Below are 22,493 nucleotides of genomic sequence, written 5' to 3'. Positions count from 1 at the left end.
GATCAAATGGTTGAAGGTGGCAGGGCAAGTTGAGAAAGTGGTTAATACGTCAATGGGATGTTGGCCTTTTTAAATAGAGGCATCGAGTACACAAGTCAGGAAGTTATTATGAACATTTGTGAAACACTGGGTTCACCTCAACTGGCGTAATGTGTACAATTCTGGACACGACACATCAGAAGAATGTGAATGCTTTAGAATGGGCGTAGAAAGGATTTACAAGGAAGGTTCAAGGGATGAAAGACTTCAGTTCCATTGATAGGTTGGAGAAGCTGTGGTTGCTCTCCTTCGAACAGCGAAGGCTGCGAGGAAATTTGATAGAGGTGTTCCAAATCATGAGGGGTCTAGACAGAGTAGATAGAGAGGAAGAGTTCCTCTTGGCAGAAAGGTCAATAACCAGAGGACACTGCTATAAGGCGGATGGAAAAAGAACCAACCGTGACATGAGGAAAAACGTATTTACATAGCGAGTGGTTAGGATCTGGAATCTTCTGCCTGCGAGTCTGATGGAGACAGATTCAATTGTGGCTTTCAATGTGGAATTGGACAAGCACCTGATGAGAAAATCTTTGCATGGCTATGGAGAAAGGGCAGATGCATAGGACTAGTGAGGTGCTCTTACAGCAAACCAGCATGGAACCAACGGACTGAATGGCCTCCTTCTGTGTTGTAAACATTCTATCATTATATGCTGACTGCTGCATCTTGCTGGTCACAAACTGTCTGTTCAGTTTTTAAACTTAAAACTGTGGAAGTGGTTTCAAGGTAATTAATTTCATACGAAGGACTTTGAAGGGTAATCATGGCAGACTGTAGCAAACTGGCTACAAAACAGTCATCAAAGTCGGAGTTTATGTAGTTATTCAGACTGGCAAAAGGTAAGAAGTATTGTGTGACAATTCATGTCAATGGGTTAGCGCTGTGGAAATGCGTTCCCTTGTTTGGTCCATTCCGAAGATTACGGCACACAATATTAATAAGCAGCTGAGCACACAGCACAAAGCAAAACTTAAGGGCCCGATAACACTCCAGCTGCAGTGCTGAAGATCAGTGCTCTAGAACTAGCGACAACGCTAGCCAAGCTGATCCAGTACAGTTACAGCAGTTACAGCACTGGGATTCAACTGATATCGTGGAAAGTTGCTCAGTTACACACTGCCTAGAAAAGTAGGGAAACACTGACTTGTTAGCACCCAATTAACCTACTCCCAATCAACACCAAATCTTTCCTTGTGCTGGGTGCGACTCTCCTTTCAACGTATCTCTCATAAATAAACCTTAATCTTTTTCTGTATTTTCTAGAGCTTTGTTAACCTGTATTGCTATTTTATTGATTTTTATATCTGTACCCCTGAGTCCCATTGCTCCTCGACGCAATTTAGATTATCATTGTCCAAGGAATATGGGTTCTCAGTCTTCCTACCCAAATGTGTAAGTGTACATTTATCTGCATTAAAATTCATTTACAATTTCGTTAAAATAAAGTAGCTTCCTCACAATCTGCCTTTGTATTAACTATTGCTCCAAGTAGATGTCATTAGTGAATATTACAATTGTACGTCCTTTTTCTGAGTCGAAATAATTTATGTTAAATATGAGCAACAGTACTCCTGGCACCAGTTCTTGTCACACAATACTTCTTGGACAGTTCTAACTGCTGATACAGTGCATCTTTCTCAGTTGCAGTGACGGCGACTGGGTAAGTTGTAAATAAATAAAGGAACATTTTAAACATTATCGTCCTGTCACATTATAAGCAGTTTTGATACAGGAAATCCAGCATCATCAGTTTTGAACAGAATCTGAGAACGACTAGTGCCAGATCTGTGATTAATCAGATGCGTATTGAAATAAAAATATATGCATTATTGTGATTATTAACGTATTATGCTAATTATGATATAATACGCTTATTCAGATCACAGATCTCCTAGACTAATATCCGGAGACTCAGGCAGACTGGAGATCCAGTACGGTGAAACCTGGGGAACAGTGTGTGACCTTGACTGGGATTTGAAAGACGCCAATGTGGTCTGTCGTCAGCTTCAGTGTGGAGTCGCCGTGTCTGTGCCAAGATATGCCCATTTTGGAGAGGGCACTGGGGTCGTACGGACTGATATCTTTGAATGCACTGGAAACGAGTCCAGTTTATTGGACTGCCGCCTTTTTCAAAGAACCCAGGAGTGCAGCCACAGGAACGATGCCAGTGTCATCTGTTCCGGTGAGTGCAGACTTACTGAAAAGCAGACAACTGCCTGCTTAATATTTGGAAAACAAAGGAAGGTGGCATTCCCATGTTTCTGTCTGAAATGTTCATATCTAAACTAGTCATTATAGTTCACTATCACTGCTATAGGTTTGGTGTAACGTGATACAAAATACCCGCAATTACTGGTAAACAAGATGGTTCTAAATCTTAACATTTATTCTGCAAGAAGCAGAATTTTCGCAAGTTTGTTTACCACTGCACCGAATGTATATTTAGAATTGAATATTGGCTGCAACAGTTGGGAGTTGCCTAAATGAATATGCACTGGCCTATTTCGATACTTTAATTTGAACACCACGAATGATCCGACATTACAATAGCCTTCTGACCCTCCCTGACCACGTTATTATTCTTATCACACAGCACTGAAACAGGTCCTTCGGCCCACCGAGTCTCTGCCGACCAACAACCACCCATTTATACTAATCCTACATTACCTACCATTCTCCTAGCACCTACCCACAGTAGGGGTAATTTACAATGGTCAACTTACTTTCGACCTGCAAGTCTTTCGCTGTAGGATGAAACCAGAGCACGAGGCAGAATTCCACGCATTCACAGGGAGAACGTGCAAACTCCGCACAGACAGCACCCAGAACTGAACCCAGGTCACTGGAGCTGCGATGCTAACCACTGTTCCACTGAACCCACGTTAACACTTACTGAACGGCAGGGTATAAAAGAACGGCTGTAGTCTAGCACTGCTCAGTGCAATCAGGCCAGAAGTGAAAGATTACAAAGTTATTTTATAGAATGTGTGCATTTTACTCGCTAAATATGACAGGATCGGACACATATCCACATGATCAGTACAGAGCTTTCAGTTGCACCAGCCTGTTCCATCATTCAGTTAGATCATACCTGATATGTTCTTCAAAGTCTCTTTATCTGCCTTTGAACCAGATTCCTTGATCCACCGAGATAACAAAATTCCAACAATATTAGTCTTGAAAACTTAGATTAGATGTAACATCCACAGCTCTTTACTTTGGAAGTTGTTAAGGAATGTTCCAGATTTCCACTGTTATTATAGAAAAATGTGTTTCCGAATTGTTCTCTGAGGCCCAACTATCTTCTGGTGCTTAGTCAGTTACCTTCCCACCATCAAAATATCAGAAGTTCGGCTTTTTGCTGATGATTGCATGGTCTTTAGTTCCATTCATTATTCCTCGGATTAAGAAATAGTTCATGACCACTTACATCAAGATCAGGACATTATTTAGACTTGGGCTGATGGGTAGAAAGGAACATACTCACCACCTCCGTGTCAGGTAATGACTATTTTCAACAAGAGAGACAATAACATCTCCCCTAGCTATTAATATCAGTGAATTCACTACCACCATCAAATCCTACTAGGTGTTGTCATTGACAAGAAACTGAACGAGACCATTCACAATAATGTAGTGGCGAAGGGAGCAGGTCAGATGATCTGCATTCTGTGGCAATAAGCTCACCTGCAGAATTCCCAAAGACTTTCCAGCAGCTGGAAGACATAGGCTGGGAATGTGAAAGGACATGACTCTTCCAAATTTCAGGGAACCCAGCCACAGTTTGTGTAATCCTTCATCATAATGAGCTGAGGCAGTGACGTGGTGCTCATGTTACTGGACTAGCAATCCAGAGGCCCAGGCTAATTCATGGGACGCTGGTTCAATTCCCACCATCGCAGCATGTGGAATTTAAATGCAGTTAATAAATCTGGAATTGAAAACTAGTCTCAGTAATGGTAACCATGAAACCATTGTCGATTGTTATTAAAAAAAAAATGTTGTTCAGTCATATCCTTCGGGGATGAAATCTGCCATTGTTACCTGGTCTGGCCGACATGTGACTAGAGACCCACAGCAATGTTGTTGACTCTTAACTGTCCTCTTACATAGCCTAACAAATCACCCTGTTGTGAAAGGCAACGAGGCATGAGCAACGAATGCTGGCCTTGCCTGCGACACACACATCTTATGAATGAATAAAAAACAGAAACTTTTGAAGCCAAGGAATCATTCTAGTATCTGTTCTGCTGCACACTCTCCCTGGTCAACATATCCTTCCCAATGCATATTGCCCATAGCTGAACATTGGACCAGATGGGGCCTGACCAGTTTCGTTTTTAGCTGCAGCATCATTTCTAGCCCCTAGTATTCCATTCCACTAGATATAAAGCACAGCATTCCATTGGCTGTTTTGATTTTCGCACCTGCAATTGCCCATGACACTGAAGTCTCTTTACCCTGTGCTGCGTCCGGCTTTTCACCATTTAGAAAGCACTGTAATCTTTTTAATTCCAAACTGGAGACCTCACACTCACCAATATTGAAATAGTTTTACACAGTCACTGAATCTTTTTTTTTTGTAAAGTTATGCTTAAAATATACATGATTGCAATATGGCTGATGGTTTCTTACAATGGCAATATTGAATATATCAATTGTATGTGGCTTTCTATCCAGTCATCTAAATCATTAATAAATATGGTGAACAGTTGAGGTTCCTGCGGGACGGCGCCGTCACAGTCTGCCAGTTAGATGATCTGCCCATTATCCCTGCTGTCTATCTCCTGCCACTAAACTAACGTCCTAAGTAGGTCAGTAATTTTCCCTAAATTCTATGAGCTTCACCTTTAGCCAACAATCAGTTCCGAGGGATTTTGTTGAGTGCTTTCTGGAAGTTCATCTGAATAACATCCATTGAGGTTCCCCTGTCCTCTTCTTTAGTTACCTCCACAAAATATTTGATCAGGTTCATCAAGCATGATCTACCTTTTACAAATCCACGCTGGCGCTCTCTGATTAGCTGTAACATTTCAAGGTGATCAGACACTCCATCTTTAAATGTACACTCTAGTAATTCCCTGACAACTGCTGTTAGGCTAACCAGTCTTTTAAACCGGTGGCTCCTGTCACTGACTCCAGTTTAACAGACAAAACAGAACACCATCCGAACGCTCACCCTCTACTACCGAGAAGGACGAGGACAGCAGATGCTTGGGAACACCATCTGCATGTTCTCCTCCGAAGCACACACCATCCTTTTTTGGAACTATATAACTGGTCCTTCACTGTCGCTGTGTCAAATCCTGGAACTCCCTTCCTGACAGCAATGTGAGTGCACTGAAAGCGCATGCACTACAGTGGTACAAGAAGGCGGATCACCATCATCTTTGCAAGGGCAGTTCGGGATTGGTAATAAATGCTGTCCTAGCCGAAATTCCCATCCCCTGTGAAAGAATAAAAAATACCTCCTGTTCCCCTCTTCACCGAATTCTTACTCTTAGCAAACTCTAACTTCCCACTATTTTCATAATGTAATCAGTTAACATTGCAATCTGTGGTTACACTCTGCCTTACTAGAAGTCTAAAAATAGAAACATAGAAAATAGGAGTAGGCGTAGGCCAGACAGCCCTTTCGAGCCTGCTCCGCCATTCAAAAAAAGTCATGGCCTATCATCTAATTCAGTACTCTGTTCCCGTTTTTCCCCATATCGCTTGATTCCTTTGGCATTAAGAAAGATATCTATCTCCTTCTTGTATATATTTAGAGATCTGGCCTCCACTGCCTTCTGTGGTAGAGAATTCCGCAGGTTCACCACCTTCTGAGTGAAGACATTTCTCCTCATCTCGGTTCTAAATAGCATACCCCATATCCGGAGACTGTGACCCGTGGTTTTGGACTCTCCAGCCAGCGGGAACGTCCTCCCTCCATCTAGCCTGTCTAGTACTGTTCGAGTTTTATAGGTTTCTCTGAGATCCTCTCTCATTCTTCTAAACTCTCGTGAATATAGTCCGAGTCGAACCGATCTCTCTTCATACGTGAATCCTGCCATCCCAGGAATTAGCCTTGTAAATCTACTTTGCACACTCTTCATGGCAAGGGCATCCTTCCTCAGATAAGGAGACCAAAACTGCACACAATACTCCATAGTGGTCTCACCAAAGCCCTGTATAGGTGCAGTAACATCTTGCTCCTTTACTCAAATCCTCTTGCAATGACGTCCAATATTATATGCTTTTTGAGGCACATTCGAGATGCAACAGTCTGGACAGTTTCCAGCTGACAGTAATTACCCGAGTTCGCACAATCACAGCTGATTGACAGCTTACTGCTAACCTGGCTTGCCCTGTTAACTGCGAACAATGAACTGCCTTGCAGTTTGGTTTTTAATTCCAAGCGAATTGCTAAATGTTAAGGCTAGATTTCAGTCTTAGCCACTAATTACCAAATTCCAAACTTCCCACTCTGCTTACAACAGATGCAGATAAAGGTACAGTCTATGCTTGCACACTTTGCCTTAACTCTACTTTACTGCATTGCAGAAGAACATTCCCCATGCAGGCAATTGCAGTTCAAGAGGACGGTCCTGACACCGGTTTCAAGAGTTGAGCAATAACTGCCACCTCTGCCAGAGATGTCCACATCCGCATAAAGAAAAGCAGCTCCTAAATGGGCTTGTTTTGCATTTGTTCTCCAGATCTTCTATAGCTCATCTATCAAACCCCTGAACCATTTTAAACACATCAACTAAATAAGCTGTAATCCTTCTAAACCAAATCTACTACAAACAAAGTTTATGCAACTTGTCTTCATAATGTAACGCTTTAAGCATTGTTGCCATTCTAGTGACACTGTCCTGAACAACCTCCAAAGCCAATGGTTTTGTGAAGTGCCGTGCCCAAACGTGACAACAGATACAACAGAAACATCACATCCTTCATCGTTTACATTCCAAAATCCAAGAGATAAAGACCAACAATCGATTAGCGTTTGCAAGAAGAGCTGTTAATTTTTGAGTGTTCAGCCAACTTCTTAAAGAGGTCCTGTAGTAATTATTGTGATGAAAGTACACAGACCTGAAACATAACTCTCTTGCTCTCTCCACAGATGCTGCTAGCCCTGCTCAGTATTTCCAACATTTTCTGTTTTATTTCAGATTTCCAACATCTGCAGTATTTTGCTTTTGTGTTGCTGTGGTAATTCTAATTGTTTTTTGATAGATAATTTGTGTAAAGTATGGATAGATAATCGTGTACATAAGATTCAACTTTTATACCCATTTTCTATTTTGCTGTTTCTATGCAGAGGATGATTTATACATTATTTGGATTTGGATTGGTTTCCAATACAGGGAAACATGGACCTCGATTGGTTGATGGGACGAACAGATGCTCTGGCCGGGTGGAGGTGCTGCACAGAGACCAGTGGGGGACGCTGTGTGACATGTACTTTGATCTGGAAGACGCCAACGTGGTCTGTGAGCACTTGCAGTGTGGGACAGTAACCTCAATCCCGGGAGGAGCTCACTTTGGGAAGGGAGCCGGTCCAGTGTGGAAGGAAAGTTACAGGTGTCGGCGGAATGAGACACGATTGTGGGATTGTCCTGTTTCATCCTGGGAACAGTCTAGCTGCTCCCATGAAAATGATGCCAGTGTCATCTGTGCGGGTGAGTCATCTCAGTCAATTGAACTGAAATACACCAACTGTTCTGCTGTCAAGCATCATTGACTATTTCCACAGGTCGCTGATTCACTAGTTTTGCTGATCCCATGCTGCCTTTGACACTAAGATTCTAAGATGTGTTTGTCGGTTTATTGGTCTGAATTAAATTACAAATGAATCAAAGAGCTTCACTCCAGTAAACATTGAATACATACAATGTCTCGTGATTAGTACTTACCGCTCATACAATATCTCTTTTGTGGTAAATCTAGGGAATTATTCAAGGGGCATAGAATCAGCAATTTGCTCCCAGGACCACTGCCATAGCATAGAAATGTTGCTCGAGCATTGAAACTGTGATCAATGTTGGCCGTTTAAATATGAATTATCATGGAATTCTCTGCAAAGATCAGCTGTCAAATAGAAAACACTGTGAACTTGTTTCCAGCTAAATAACATGAGATAAATTTTAATTTCCATTACATTAAGGGCAATAAAATGATAGTGAGTGAAGTAACTCGTTATTTCACCAATATGCCATGTCTTTGATTATTTCACAAACTTGATGTAAATTACAATTCTGCCAGTTATCCCTCAACCAGCGCCCTCTTATAACAAATTATCTGCTCAGTTAACTGATCGCTGTACGTGGGACATTGCTCAACGCAAATTGCTCCCACGTTTCACAACTGAAAATATAGGTAATAAAAACAGTCAGTACTGAAAATACTCAGAGGTTCTGGCAGCATCTGTAGAGAAAGAAACAGAATCTGCCTTGCAATTTGCAGCTTTTTCATCAGAACTTAGAGATTTAACAGTTTTTAAAGAAAGGGGGAAACAAGGAAAGAACGAAAGGAACAATTTGTGGTATGGTGGAAGACAGGAGAGATTAAATGGTAAATGGCACAATGCAAGGCAAAAAGATATCGGAATGGGCAAACTAAAAAGCACATTTCGAGAGGAGCTGCAAATTAAAAGGCACAATATCGTCCAAAAAATGGAGGGAATCGGATCTGAAATTGCTGAACTTCGTGTTCATTCCATCGGACTGTAAAGAGTCTAGTGGAAAGAGGAAGTGCTGTTTCTGAAACTTATGTTAACCTTCATTGGAACTGTACAGGAGAAAGAGGGGAGAGAGGTCAAAGTGGGAGCGGAATAAAGAATGAAAAGGACAGTCAACTGGAAGCTTCAGGTGAAGCTTGCAGACTGAACAAAGGAGTTGTGCAAAGTAAGCACTCAACTGTGATTGGTCTCCCAATGTGAAGGAGGCGGTATCATGATCAGTCAATGCAGTAAATACAGTATACTAAAAAGAAGGCAGTACAAGTAAATCATTGTTTCACTGAGAAGCAGTGTTTTCGGGCTTGGATGAACAAATAACAAAGAACAGGACAGCATAGGAACAGGCCATTCGTCCCTCCAAGCCTGCGCCGAACTTGATGCCTGCCGAAACTAAAACGTTCTGCACTTCCGGGGACTGTGTCCCTCTATTCCCATCCTATTCACGTATTTGTCAAGATGCCTCTTAAACGTCGCTATCGTACCTGCTTCCACCACCTCCCCCGGCAGCAAGCTCCAGGCACTCACCACCCTCTGTGCAAAGAACTTGTGTCGCACATCCCCTCTAAACCTTTCCCGTCTCTAAAATGTATTTACTGAGAAAAGGTAATGGTGAAGAAGATCTTTCGACAAGCCTTCTGAACAATGATGACAGAAATATTAACCATTAAAATTAATAACTTTTCTGGTGGCAGTAAATTCTGAGATATTTTGCTTCAGTTTCACCATTCTCAATGTGTTTCATATTGTAGATGAAAATTGGTCACTGAGGCTGACTAATGGGGGAAGCTGGTGTGATGGGCAAGTGGATATTTACTACAATGGCAGCTGGGGGAGATTGCAGGATAGACACTGGACCCTGAATGATGCCAACGTTGTCTGCATGCAATTGGGCTGCGGTGAAGCGACAGCCGCTTATAAATATTCAAAGGACGGAAAGAGAGAAGGACCCGTCTGGGTGAATGATGTCCAGTGTGAAGGAAACGAATTGCAGCTCCAGAACTGCAGCTTCTTCACATTGAATTCGTCTATCACTGACAGTGTGGATGTAGGGGTCCTGTGTTCAGGTAAACAAATTCTTCACTGCTTTTACAATAACAAGGATGTGAAATGTCTAATCTGCTGAGAAAAGTGATAATCTTGGTTACTTGTTCCTGGGTGTCTCAGACCAGTAATTTCACTTGGAGGCAGGGGGTGAGGATGGTGGGCGGTCGGGGAGCTGGGGCTGGATGGTGGTCGTGTGCAGAAAGAGAGGACATGGACGCAATTAAACAGCAAGAACATTTTTATTACAGAACTTTCAATTAACACATACACCACAAGGAGACGAACAGGAATATAATCGGACTGAAAACTGACAAAGAGCCAAACAAAGAGATGTTAGAGTGGGTGACTAAATTCTCAGTCAGATGGTTGGATTTGAAGAGCTGGAGACACGGAAATATTTCGGGTGAAAATTCGGATCTGGGGGGGAGGGGGTTAGATGGTTAAAGGCAAAACTGAAAGTTATGGGCAATGGAAGTGGGTGAAGTACAAGCAGCTGGATTCAGAGAAAGGCAGAGCTCTTGAAATGGTTCAGGCTGGAGGCGGTTATATTGATGGCAGGGGGAGAGCATGAAGGGTCTGAACATGACGATCATAATTGAAAACTCGAGGCATTGGCGGCAGGGAAACCATTAGAACAGTGAGTTCAGTGGCACTCCTGAAAGGGGCTTCATGTAGGGCAGGCAACAAAGCTTTGGATGAGCTGATGTTTCTGGAGTATGCAGGATGGATGATCGCCCAGGTTAACATTGAAATATTCGATTCTGTAGGCAACAAAGCATGGGTGAGCATCTCAGCAGCAGATGGGCTGAGGCAGGAAGGTGGGTGAATGATGATAGAGGTTAAAGATAAAGGTCTTGTGATAAATAGAATATGGAATTGGACTCTGAGCTCTGGTATCAAATCCAGCAGCGAGCTTGCAATCAGTTCCCTTGTACAGTATGTAAGTAGGCCTCACAGCTGTGTGGGAGTTTTTCTGGTGGAAGTTTCATTAGGCTGTGTATAAAAGTAGACAGATGTTTTGGACTTACCCTTGAAAGTTCTATTGTGCAGCATGAAAATGCAGGCATATGTTCTGGGGATGTTTTATTCTGCAGAATGTAACTGTGGACAGATGTTTTGGATTGTTCCAATGAACATTTATTTACATATGCCAGAGTGGAACTTACAACGTGTGAGATATTTAATGATTCAGTTTTGATACCGATTGGTTAGAGTAAGTATTTTCTTCGGACACAGCGGAAATCTTGGCCTCACAGCTCCTGTCTTTACAATCGGCTCCAGTCTGACAGCTCCCATTTCTGGCTTCATGAGCATTCCACATTTTAATTGCGCACCATTGGCGGCTGTGCTTTGAACTGCGAAGGTCACACACTCCAGAATTACTTGCTTAAATCACTTTGCCTGTCAACCTCTCTTTCCTGCTTTAAGATCCTCCATAAAAACGAACTCTTTGACTTTGCTTTTGGTCATCTTAGGTGCTTTGTGTTAAAATTTCTTTGATATCACTCCTGTTTCGCGCCTTGGAATCTTTTATAACGTTAACGGCGCTAGAGAAATGCAAGTCACTTGTTAGTCAAGGAAAGAGGAGATGGCAGTAAATGTCTGACCAAGAAAACAAATAAGGGTAACATGCATAGACAAGGAACAGATAGAGTTATATAACATGAGTATAAATTGACAGTTAATCACGTGACTGCTTGCCTTACAACAACGTACACAGCATTCAAAACATAAAAGGGGAACTGGAGACCATAACTTGTCAAAGGCAGATCTAGTGGGACATCTGAAACATTCCTGTTCTTTATATTCTATGTAATAAGTAAGTGTAAACAGATATTCTGTTGTATAGTTTTATTTACCTTTCGAAGGCGCATTTAACATGTTTGATTTATCTGGTGATGGGACAATAAGTTGGACTGAGTGATGAGGTGAATGTGTATCGAACTTATAATGCTCATGTACTGTTGTCCAACAGACCACGTGCAGCTAAGGCTGTCCGGCGGTGGAAGCCCATGTACTGGCCGAGTGGAGATTTATTACAATGGGACATGGGGCTCAGTTTGTGCTGATTCCTGGGATCTGGCGGGCGCTGACGTGATTTGCAAACAGCTGGGTTGTGGAAAGGCATTGGACATGTCACTTCCTGCATCTTGTGGACCAGGCTCAGGGCCAGTTTGGTTGGATGAACTGAACTGTTACGGTAACGAATCATTTCTCTGGGAATGTCCCTCAGCATCGTGGGGTAACCACGACTGTTCTCATGAAGAAGATCTGAGGAACATGTGTTCAGGTAAGGGTGCTTCCATGTGCCCATTTTCCGTAATGTTGCGCACGTGGCGTCACAGGGAAGATATTACATCGAATTACATACAATGCACAGCACAGAATCTGGCCATTCGGCCTAACTGTTCAATTTGGTGTTCATGTTGCCCACGAGTATCGCCCCACTTTACTGCATCTAACACTCTTTGCATGTCCTCCTACTTCTTTCTCCCTCATGTAACTATTCAGCTTTTCCTTAAAGACATCGGTGCTATTCAACTCAACAATTGCTTGTGTTCGGAATTCCAAATTCAAACCACTCCCTACGTAAAAATCAAAATCTCCTGAATTTCTTATGAGAATTATTCATGATTATCCTATATTTATGATCACTAGCTTCGGCCTCTGTCACTTTATAAGTGATTAGTGTCTTTGTATCCCGAGATCTCGTTGCTGCTCTACATCATTTTCACTCTTATTTTGCAAGAAATAGGTGGCCTCCTTATTCTTCCTACCAACACTCACCACCTCAGACTTATCTGTATGAAAACTAATTTTGTAATTCTATGCCCATTCGGCCCATTTAGTCACGTCTTCCCGTATTTTGTCTGTCTTCCTTAGTGTTAACTGTATCCCCAAATTGCTGTCATCTTCAATTTTGAAATTATGTCTCCCATGCCAAAGTCCAAACCGTTTGTGTAAATATTGATCAGCAGTGAACTCAGCCCAAAGGAACACCACTTCCCACATTCTGCCATTCTGGGTTACCACTTTTTGTAGCTAGTTTTCTACCAAACCTGCACTGATCTCTTGAGTCCACATGCTCTGACCCCGTCATGATCCCACCATGTAGTACCTTGTCAGAGGTACCTCTGAAAAAAGGAACTTGCATATTGCATCGACTGCAGTATCCCCGTTATCTTTCTGTAACTTCTTCAAAGAATTCAATAACATTGTTTCTTCTTCTGTTGTGAAAACCATGTTCATTATTTTTTATTACATTATGGGCTGTCGGTGTTTTTCTATTGCTTTTCTGAAATAATTACTGGAAATCAGTGAGCACAACCGGTGCAGCATGTGTTGAGCTGTGCAGTATGAGCATACAACGAGTTATCAATCTAACTATCTGGATATTTCTTGTGTCATTGACAGAGCACAAAGAGATGCGGCTGGTGAATGGGAAGCATCGCTGTGAGGGGAGAGTGGAAGTGTTCTACAATGGCACCTGGGGAACAGTGTGCTCAGATACACTTGATAGACCTGATGCAGAAGTGATCTGTAAACAATTACAGTGCGGTCCCCTCAGTTCTATCGATTATTACACTCAGTCATTCGGAGAAGGATCCGGACCCATTTGACTCGATGGTATGGAGTGTATTTCACACAAATCGTTCCTTTGGCAGTGTCGAACCGAACCGTGGGGTAAACACAACTGTGAACACAGGGAGGATGCTGGCGTTGTTTGTTCAGGTAACACGACACACCTCTCAATGTGCGAGTGTCATTTCAAACATTTGTGTCTGATACAGTCAACATGTTTCTCTTCTCAACAGAAGCAAAAGTAATTAAGGAGCAGCCCCATAGATCAAAGGACTGCTTTCGAGAACATGGTTGTAAACGTGTACTTTCACAAGGTGCTACTTCATCTTTATTGCATCAACTATGTGACTGGTACTCCTGTCTTATACCACATTAATAATAATCGTTGATTCTTTTTGACAGACTCGGGACAATGGTTGCGCCTGTTTGGAGGTAAAACGAAATGCTCCGGGAGAGTGGAGATATTGTGAAATAACATCTGGGGCACGGTGTGTGATGACTCCTGGGATATGGCCGATGCCAATGTTGTCTGCAGAGAGCTGAGTTGTGGCCACGCTCTAATGGCCCCAGGGGGGGCCACGTTCTTTCAGGGTGACGGTGTTATCTGGCTGGATGAGGTGAAGTGCACTGGAAGTGAATCTTCTCTGGCCGACTGTCCTTCCTCACCGCGGACTCAAACTGACTGTGATCACAAGGAAGATGCCAGTGTGATTTGTTCTGGTGAGGGTGGCAGGATTTGGAGAGTGGGGTTAGGGTTCCTTGTTTTGTTAAATTGACTCATTACTTCAGGAAATTAATAACAGTATTTATTGTTTAAATGCAAAGTGCTGAAATTTCATCCTCCTGAACTTTTTGTACAATATATTCCACAGGACCCGATGTGCCTCCAATTGCTGTCTCGTCCACATCTACAGGTACTTACCAGTATTAGTGTTCCAGCTCGTGTTAGGGTTTGTATTAGTTGAATTGGTATTGTGGCCATTTTCTGAAGATACTATGAGCACGTTCTCGCTGACTGGAACGTTTTATTCCTCACCGCATATTTCATATTGTCAGGTTGAAACTCTTCTAATCCCAGTTTCTGGCTGTACCTGAATTGTCCTGTACTCAGCAGAAACATGGGGACACTTTGCCTTTGATTTAGAATGGTTCACACTTTCCTCTGGTGCAATGTGCACCACACATACTGGGGAATGTTCAGCCCGACTCATTGCCCAGAAGCAGTGGATATAATATTGAATAACTATTGTAAATATTTTATCACACAAGACGGACTGTGTCTGTGTTAAACCTTTCTTTATTTTTGTCATTAAGAACAGGGATATACAACGACTTTCATCCTAGTTGCGGTCTGCTTCGGAGTCCTGCTAATCAGTGTGTTGATCTCACTGATGGTGGTTATACTGAAAAAGTCAATTCGAAGAGGCGAGGCTCATCTCTTACCGCGGATCCAACACAAGATCCCAGATATTGTGTCATATACTTGCAAGACTCTCGTTCATTGCAGCTTTCTATGGAATGTCAAGTGACCTTGTTAGAAATACATAGTAATCTTTTTTTTTTTGCTGTTTTGCTGCATTCAGTGTGCTCCAGAATTAGTAAAATGTGACATTTAAAATGGAGACTGATTTGAAGTGTCCACATTCACTTTGAGAGTTCATCACATAATACATGAAACTCTGCAAGAATTTACTTATTGTAACTATGGATCAGGACGTTTAATTGAAACTTTTGAGCTGTACATTCAGCAGTTTATTTGACTGTTAATCTTCCTTCATCAATTGGGAATCAATTCCAAGCTTCAAATTCTGGCTCTGGGCATCCAATCTCGAGCTGTCTAACCGGGTCTGTCCGTTATTTTGACAAGTGATACTTGTTTAGGACCTTCTGCATTCACCAGACATGATTCTACATTCCAAAGCAAGGCTTCCAATCATATTTCAAATCTCTCCTAATTTATAATAACAAATGGAACTCTTAATAAAAAAAAACACGTTACATAATAATTTTGACGTCTTACAGAAAATGCACTCTCTCACTCTCCCTCTCTCTCTCTTATTACGAAAGATTCTACAGCGAGGGCAGCATAGGCATATTATCTCTTCCGAGGACATGACCAGATAAGGCTCTGAAACAAGACAATCCTAAAGCTGAAAAGATCGAGCTTTGTAACCTCACTAGACTGGCAGTATTTTACAAACGATCACAAGTACGAGATCAGGTCAGAGAGTGATAGAGTAATAGAATTATACAGCACCGAAACAGACCCCGCAGCTCATCTTGTCGATGCTGCCAACAAGAACCTATCTATTCTAATCCCATTTGCCAGCACTTGGCTCTTAGCCTTGTATGTTATGGCATTTCAAATGCTCATCCAAATACCTTAAATGTTGTGAGGGTTCCTGCCTCTACCACCCCTTCAGGCAGTGTGTTCCAGACTCCAACCATCCTCGGGGTGAATATCTTTTTCCTCAAATACCCTCTAAGCCTCCTGCCCCTTACTTTAACTCTATGCCCCCGGTTACTGATGCCTCCGCTAAGGGAAATAGTTTCTTCCTATCTATCCCATCAATGGCCTTCATAATCAGGTCCCCGCTCAGCCTTCTCTGCCCTTAAGAAAACGACCCTCGCCTATCCAGTCTCTCTTCATAGTTGAAATGCTGCAGCCCAGGCAACATCTTGGTGTTTTCCTCTGCACACTCTCCAGTGCAATCACATCCTTCCTATAATGCTGTGCCTAGACCTGTACACAGTACTCCAGCTGTGGCCTAACTAGCATTCCATACAGCTCCATCATAACCTCCCGGCTCTTATATTCTATGCCTCGGCTAATAAAGGCAAGTATCCCATATGCCTTCCTAACCATCTTATCGCCCTGTTCTACTGCCTTCAGTGATCTATGGACAAGTACACCAAGGTCCCTCTGGCTCTCTGAACTTCCTAGGGTCCTACCATCCATTGCATATTCCCTTGCCTTGTAAGTCCTCCTGAAATGCATCATCTCACACTTCTCAACAATAAAACCCACTTGTTACTCTTCCACTCATCTTACTAGCCCATCTATATCGCCCGATAATTTAAGGCATTCTTCCTCACTGTTTACACCACCACTAATTCCGTGCCTTCTGCGAACGTACTGACCACACCTCCTATATTCACGTCGAAATCATTAATTTACACTACACACAGCAAGGGCCCCAGCACCAATCCCTTTAGTACACCACTGATCATAGGCTTCCACACGCAAAAACAACCTTAGACTATCACCCTCTGCCTCCTGCCACTAAGCCAATTTTGGATCCAAGTTGCCAAATTGCCCTGGATCCCATGGTCTCTTACAGTCAAATATAAAATAGTGAGAGCTCAGGGCTAACATGATCCCGTAAAGTTGAAGGGTAGGAACAACAAGTCCAGGGAAGCCTGGATGTCGAGGAATATAGAGGATTGGATAAGGAACAACAAAGGAGGGTTATGGCAGATTCAAAGGGCTGAAAACAGCGGAGTCCCTGGAGAAGTATAGAAAGTGTAGGGGGCACTGAAAAAAATGAATAAGAAGAGCGAAGTTGGGACATGGAAAAACACTGGAGAGCAAGATAAAGGAACATCACAGGGCGTTTTATAAGTATATTAAGGGCGAGCTGATAACCAGGGACAGAGTAGGGCCGATTAGGGCCCAAAGTGGCGATCTGTGTGTGGAGCCCGAGGACATAGATAAGATTTTAAAAGATTACTTTTCATCTGTGTTCACCATGGAGACTGACGATGTAGTTGTAGAGTTCAGGGAGGCCAATTGAGATATACTGGAACAAATTAGCATAGAATGGTAGGAAGTATTAGCTGTTTCAGCGGGCTTAAAATGGATAAATTACCAGGCCCAGATGAGATATATTCCAGGCTGTAATGTGAGTCAATGGAGGAGATAGGGGCTTTGACACACATTTTCAAATCCTCTCTGGCCACTGTAGATGTACCAGAGGACTGAAGGACAGTTAACGTGGCAACATTATTCAAGAAGGGTCGCAGGGATAAATCAGGCAATTACAGGCCCGTGAATCTGACATCAGTGGTAGGGAATCTTTTGGAAAAAATTCTAAGGAACAGGATTAACCTCCACTTGGAGAGGCAGGGATTAATCAGGGTTAGTCAGCATGGCTTTCTCAGGGGAGATCGTTTCTAACAAACTTGATTGACGTTTTCCTCAGTCAACACATTTGTCCCCAGTCTGCTGCAGGTGAACATTTGAGTACGCAGAAAAATGGACACAAAGACATATACGAAAATACACACAACAATACTACTCCACATTCACAATACCTATTTTTTTTCTCTTTACTATCACCATCTCTGTGATTTGGATGTGTTCGCAGATAATTTACTGTTAAACGCTCGTGGGTTGCAACAGAACGTTAATCTCCCCACCCTCCATCCGACAGGTTCTGTCCCTAGCAGCAAGGGTTCACCGGCGGGTTTGTACCAAACAGTTTATGAACAGATTGGGAATGTTCCACCTGGGAAAGATTCCTATCAGATCCGGCGTTCGGGTCTGTGTTTTATATTTCATACCGAATTGAATTTTCACCAGACAAATGTCACTTCCGCTTAAATACCCCATTTTAATTGTCAGTTTACTGACTGAACACTGTCAAAAATCCGCTCACTATCCCCATGTGAAGGAGTCCTATCACAGTGCGAGTGTGTCTATATCTGTGTGTATTGTAAGATGGGCAATGGGTTTGGGAAGGTTCTCACCCGTCGCTGCTGCTTAAAGAACGTGATTTCTGTTTATTTGCAACTAGCAATCAAAACCGTTGTTCCATTTTCCCTTCCAGCTGCACACGGACTGCCTCAGATATCTGAACACCTGAAAATTAAACACATCGGTTGTTCGTGTTACTTTTATTTTGTATTCTCTCCAACAGCAATTGAATGTCATAAATCGACTGAAACTCCCTTCAATCTTTCATGTATCGTCACATCATTTATAGCATATTCTGTGTCTGCTGACATTGCTGCCTTTCTAAATATCAGGTCAATTTCTTCCCTTTAAACTAGACCAGATATAGTTACTGTCCTCAGGAGGAGACAGTTACATTGACACAAATTTTATTTCTCTTGGTGACTGGATTTCTGGATCGGAAACACGTTCCCTCCAGGAACTCCTTACCTTAAATCGGTGGTTTCTTCAAAAAACTTATTCTAACACTTTGTATTCTGATGTTTATCATTAATCTACAAATTCTGCTTCACGATACTGGGGCAAATCACCACCAAATCGATAAAAGTTTGGCTTGCGCTACATTTGGGGAGCGATTGAACCATTGAGAGAAATTTCTCAGGTTAAAACAAAACACACCAAGAGGAACAACACGACATTAGCCTCCTTGCACTCTTTCTGGCCCATCATCCGGGGTGGGGTTCGGTTTTGGAGCCACCACCGGCCGTTAGCGACTCTGAAAGGGAAGGATCGGGAACTCTGTGTACGGATTCTGGATTAAGAAACTGTGCTAACCGATTATGTTTTACACTATTGTCTCTGCTCTGATGTCTGAAATCTGACCCACCAGCCGTAATGTGTACTGTTTTAACAGCTCATTGAATGAGCCAACATTTATGGTCCATCCCCAGTTACTCTTGAACCACTGCAGTCCCTGTGATGAATGTTCCACAATCGTGTCAGATACAAAGTTCCATGACATTATCATTGCAAGATGGGCGGCACAGTGGCGTTAGCACTACAACCTCACAACGATAGCAACCCGGGTTCAATTCTGGGTACTGCCTGTGCGGAATTTGCAACTCCTCTCTGTGACTGCGTGGGTTTTTGCCGGATGCTCCGGCTTTCTCCCACAGCCAAAGGCTTGCATATTGATAGATAAATTGGCCATTGTAAGTTGCTCCCAGTGTAGGTAGGTGGAACGGAATATGGGATTACTGCAGGTTTAGTATGAATGGGTGGTTGTGAGTCGGCACAGCCTCGAAGGGCCTGTTTCGGTGCTCCAGAAATAAATAAAATCTATATTGTTATTTTCTCGATCTCAGTCTCTCCAATAACCATCGACGTTTGTGTTTAACAGTTGCTGATTCCACTGAGTCCCTCAATCAGATTGAATATTACACCAGTCACAGTTTGGGTGACACGGATCCTGGATCAGAAAATCCTGAACGGAACTCCTCCAGTATTCAGGGTGGGTACATTTTTACTTGTTACCGTCACGTTTTTTAAATCCATCACGCTGTCTGCTATCGAAAATCAACAACTAAATATATCAGAACTTAATCATCGTAAAATGATGCTGCTGAAGACAAGGAGATTTGCTGAGAGATTTTAGTTTAAGAAAATGGAGAAATAATTTGGAATTTTACAAAATCATACCGATTGCAACCAGTACTTTAATGGAATGAAACATTCAATTACTGTGATTTCTGACACTGTTGCTTGGGCAGTGAAATGTGACATTTGTGTGTATGTTGAATGGGTGATTCAATGGGATTCATGTAACTTGAAAACGGAGAGCAGAATTTTGTCACACAGTGGCGACAAACTGGGAGGGAAATTGCCGCTGGATAGCAGTGCAAAGGAAGACCGACATTTTTACTCTGTTAAGTGATGTTCCGAGAATCCGCCGAGCACTGGGCAGGTAACTGAGACAATAAAACAGGAAATTCATGGCAATTTTCCAAGCTATTCACAAATTAGTCAAAGGTACACGAGAACAACAGTTTTCAGAGACTTTCCCTCTATAAGCAGGGGGACGGTCAGAGGAAGGTCAGTTTTGGCTGTGAAAAGCATTGTGGCACTGGAGGGAGGGGAAGAGATACTGAATCATGGTATTGGCAATCTGGAGGCTGACCGATCTTGGAGATCACAACAGAGGTATTCAGGATGAGCATCCTCTCTGACTTGATACTTACGTATACAAAGTCAAAACAATGGTGGGCTTGAGAAGTGAGTGCAGCAATTTACGATAGGTGTCAGCCACTCCGGTTTTGAGGCCTCCCATTGTGGAGGAGACTCAAAGATGGAGCGAGCTGCAGCCCCGGGAGTTGGGACAAGAATCGTGAGGCTGGAAGAGAGTGTGGATGAGCAGGGCGCACAGCCGCATGCATCTTGCTTCTTGAGTGCAGAAGATGCTGCCCACCAGAGAGGGCTTACCATCAGTGGCTCTTCTTCCTGCAAATGTCGGAGCATTTTCAGTGTTACTGAAGATTGTGCCTTTACAAGGAGGTGGTCACTGAGCTGTGCTCTATGGCGGAGGAACATCTGAACCAATGAGTGGGCGCACCCGTTCCCCAAATTCATTTTTATCTTTTCTGTCTCTCTCTGTCTTGTCTCTATTTCTCTGTCTGTCTCTGTCTTTCTCTATTTCCCTGACTTTCTGTCTTTTCTCTATTTCTCTGACTTTCTGTCTTTCCTCTCTTTCTCTGTCTTTCCTCCATTTCTCTGACTTTCTGTTTTTTCTCTATTTCTGACTTTTTGTCTTTTCTCTATTTCTCTGACTTTCTCTGTCTTTTCTGTTTCATTGTTTCTGTCCTTTCTTTCTCTTTCTTTGTCTCCTTCTGTCTTTTCTCTATTTCTATGTGTCTCTCTGTCTTGTCTCTATTTCTCTGTCAGGCTCTGTCTTTCTCTATTTCCCTGACTTTCTGTCTTGTCTCTATTTCTGACTTTCTGTCTTTTCTCTATTTGCCTGACTTTCTCTCTCTTTCCTGCTTCTCTGTCTCTTTCTGTCTTTTCTCTCTTACTTTTTCTCTCTCTTTCTTTATCTCTCTTTCTGTCTTTTCTCTTTCTTTATCTCTATTTCTGACTTTCATTTTCTCTTTCTTTTCCAAACGCTAACCCCCCGCCATTTGCATCGCCCCCGCAATTTATATCCCCCCGCAATTTATCCTCCACCACGCAATTTATTCCCCCCACAATTTATGTCCCCCCACAATTTATATCTCCCCTGCAATGTTACATCCCCCGGCAATTTATCTCCAACAAGAGAGAATCTAACCATCTCCCCTTGACATTCAACGGCATTACCATCGCTGAAACCCTAACTGTCAACATCCTCGGGGGCGACCATTGACCAGAAACTGAACTGGAGTAGCCATATAAATACCGTGGCTACAAGAGCAGGACAGAGACTAGGAATCCTAAGGCGAGTAACTCATATCCTGACTCTCCAAAGCGTGTCCACCATCTACAAGGCACAGGTCAGGAGTGTGATGGAATACTCTCCACTTGCCTGGATGGGTGCAGCTCCAACAACACTCAAGAAGATCGACACCATCCAGGACAAAACAGCCCACTTGATTGGAGCCCCTCTTAAAACATTCACTCCCTCCACCACAGACGCACAGTGGCAGCGGTGTGTACCATCTACAAGATGCACTGCAGCAATGCACCAAGGCTCCTTCGACAGCACCGTCCAAACCCGCGACCTCTACCAACTAGAAGGACAAGGGCAGCACATACATGGGAACACCACCAACTACAAGTTCCCCTCCAAGTCACACACCATCCTGATTTGGAACTATATCAGCGTTCCTTCATGTCGCTGGGTCAAAATCCTGGAACTCACTTCCGAACAGCACTGTGGGTGTACCTATCCCACATGGACTGCAGCGGTTCAAGGAAATTAGGGATGGGCAATAAATGCTGGCCTGGCCAGTGAAGCCCACATCCCATGAAAGAATAAAAAAAATTATATCCCCCTGTAATTTTTATATCCCCCGGCAATTTTTATCCCCCCACAATTTATATCCCCCCTGTAATTTATTCACGCCCGTTAATAGAGCCCCCCCCCACCCACCACGTAAATACCCCTGGTCTACAGACCCCGAACTGAATTCCCCATGTTAACCGACCTCCATCTAATACCCTTCCTGCGAAGAGAGTCCCATCAAAATAACCCGCCTGTGAACAGCCCCCCATCTAAGTACCCCCAGGAACAAACCCCCATCTTAACACCCCTCCTGTGAACAGATCCCCATCTAAATACCTCCAGGAACAGACCCCAATCTAATACTCCTCCTGTGAAAAGCATCCCAAGTAATTAACCGCCATCCACACTGTGAACAGTCCCACATATAACCCCCACCACCCCTCCACCCCCTGAAC

The sequence above is a fragment of the Heterodontus francisci genome, chromosome 21 (assembly GCF_036365525.1).
Source record: "Heterodontus francisci isolate sHetFra1 chromosome 21, sHetFra1.hap1, whole genome shotgun sequence".
Classification (NCBI taxonomy): Eukaryota; Metazoa; Chordata; class Chondrichthyes; order Heterodontiformes; family Heterodontidae; genus Heterodontus; species Heterodontus francisci.
Note: the sequence above shows the minus strand (reverse complement) of the source record.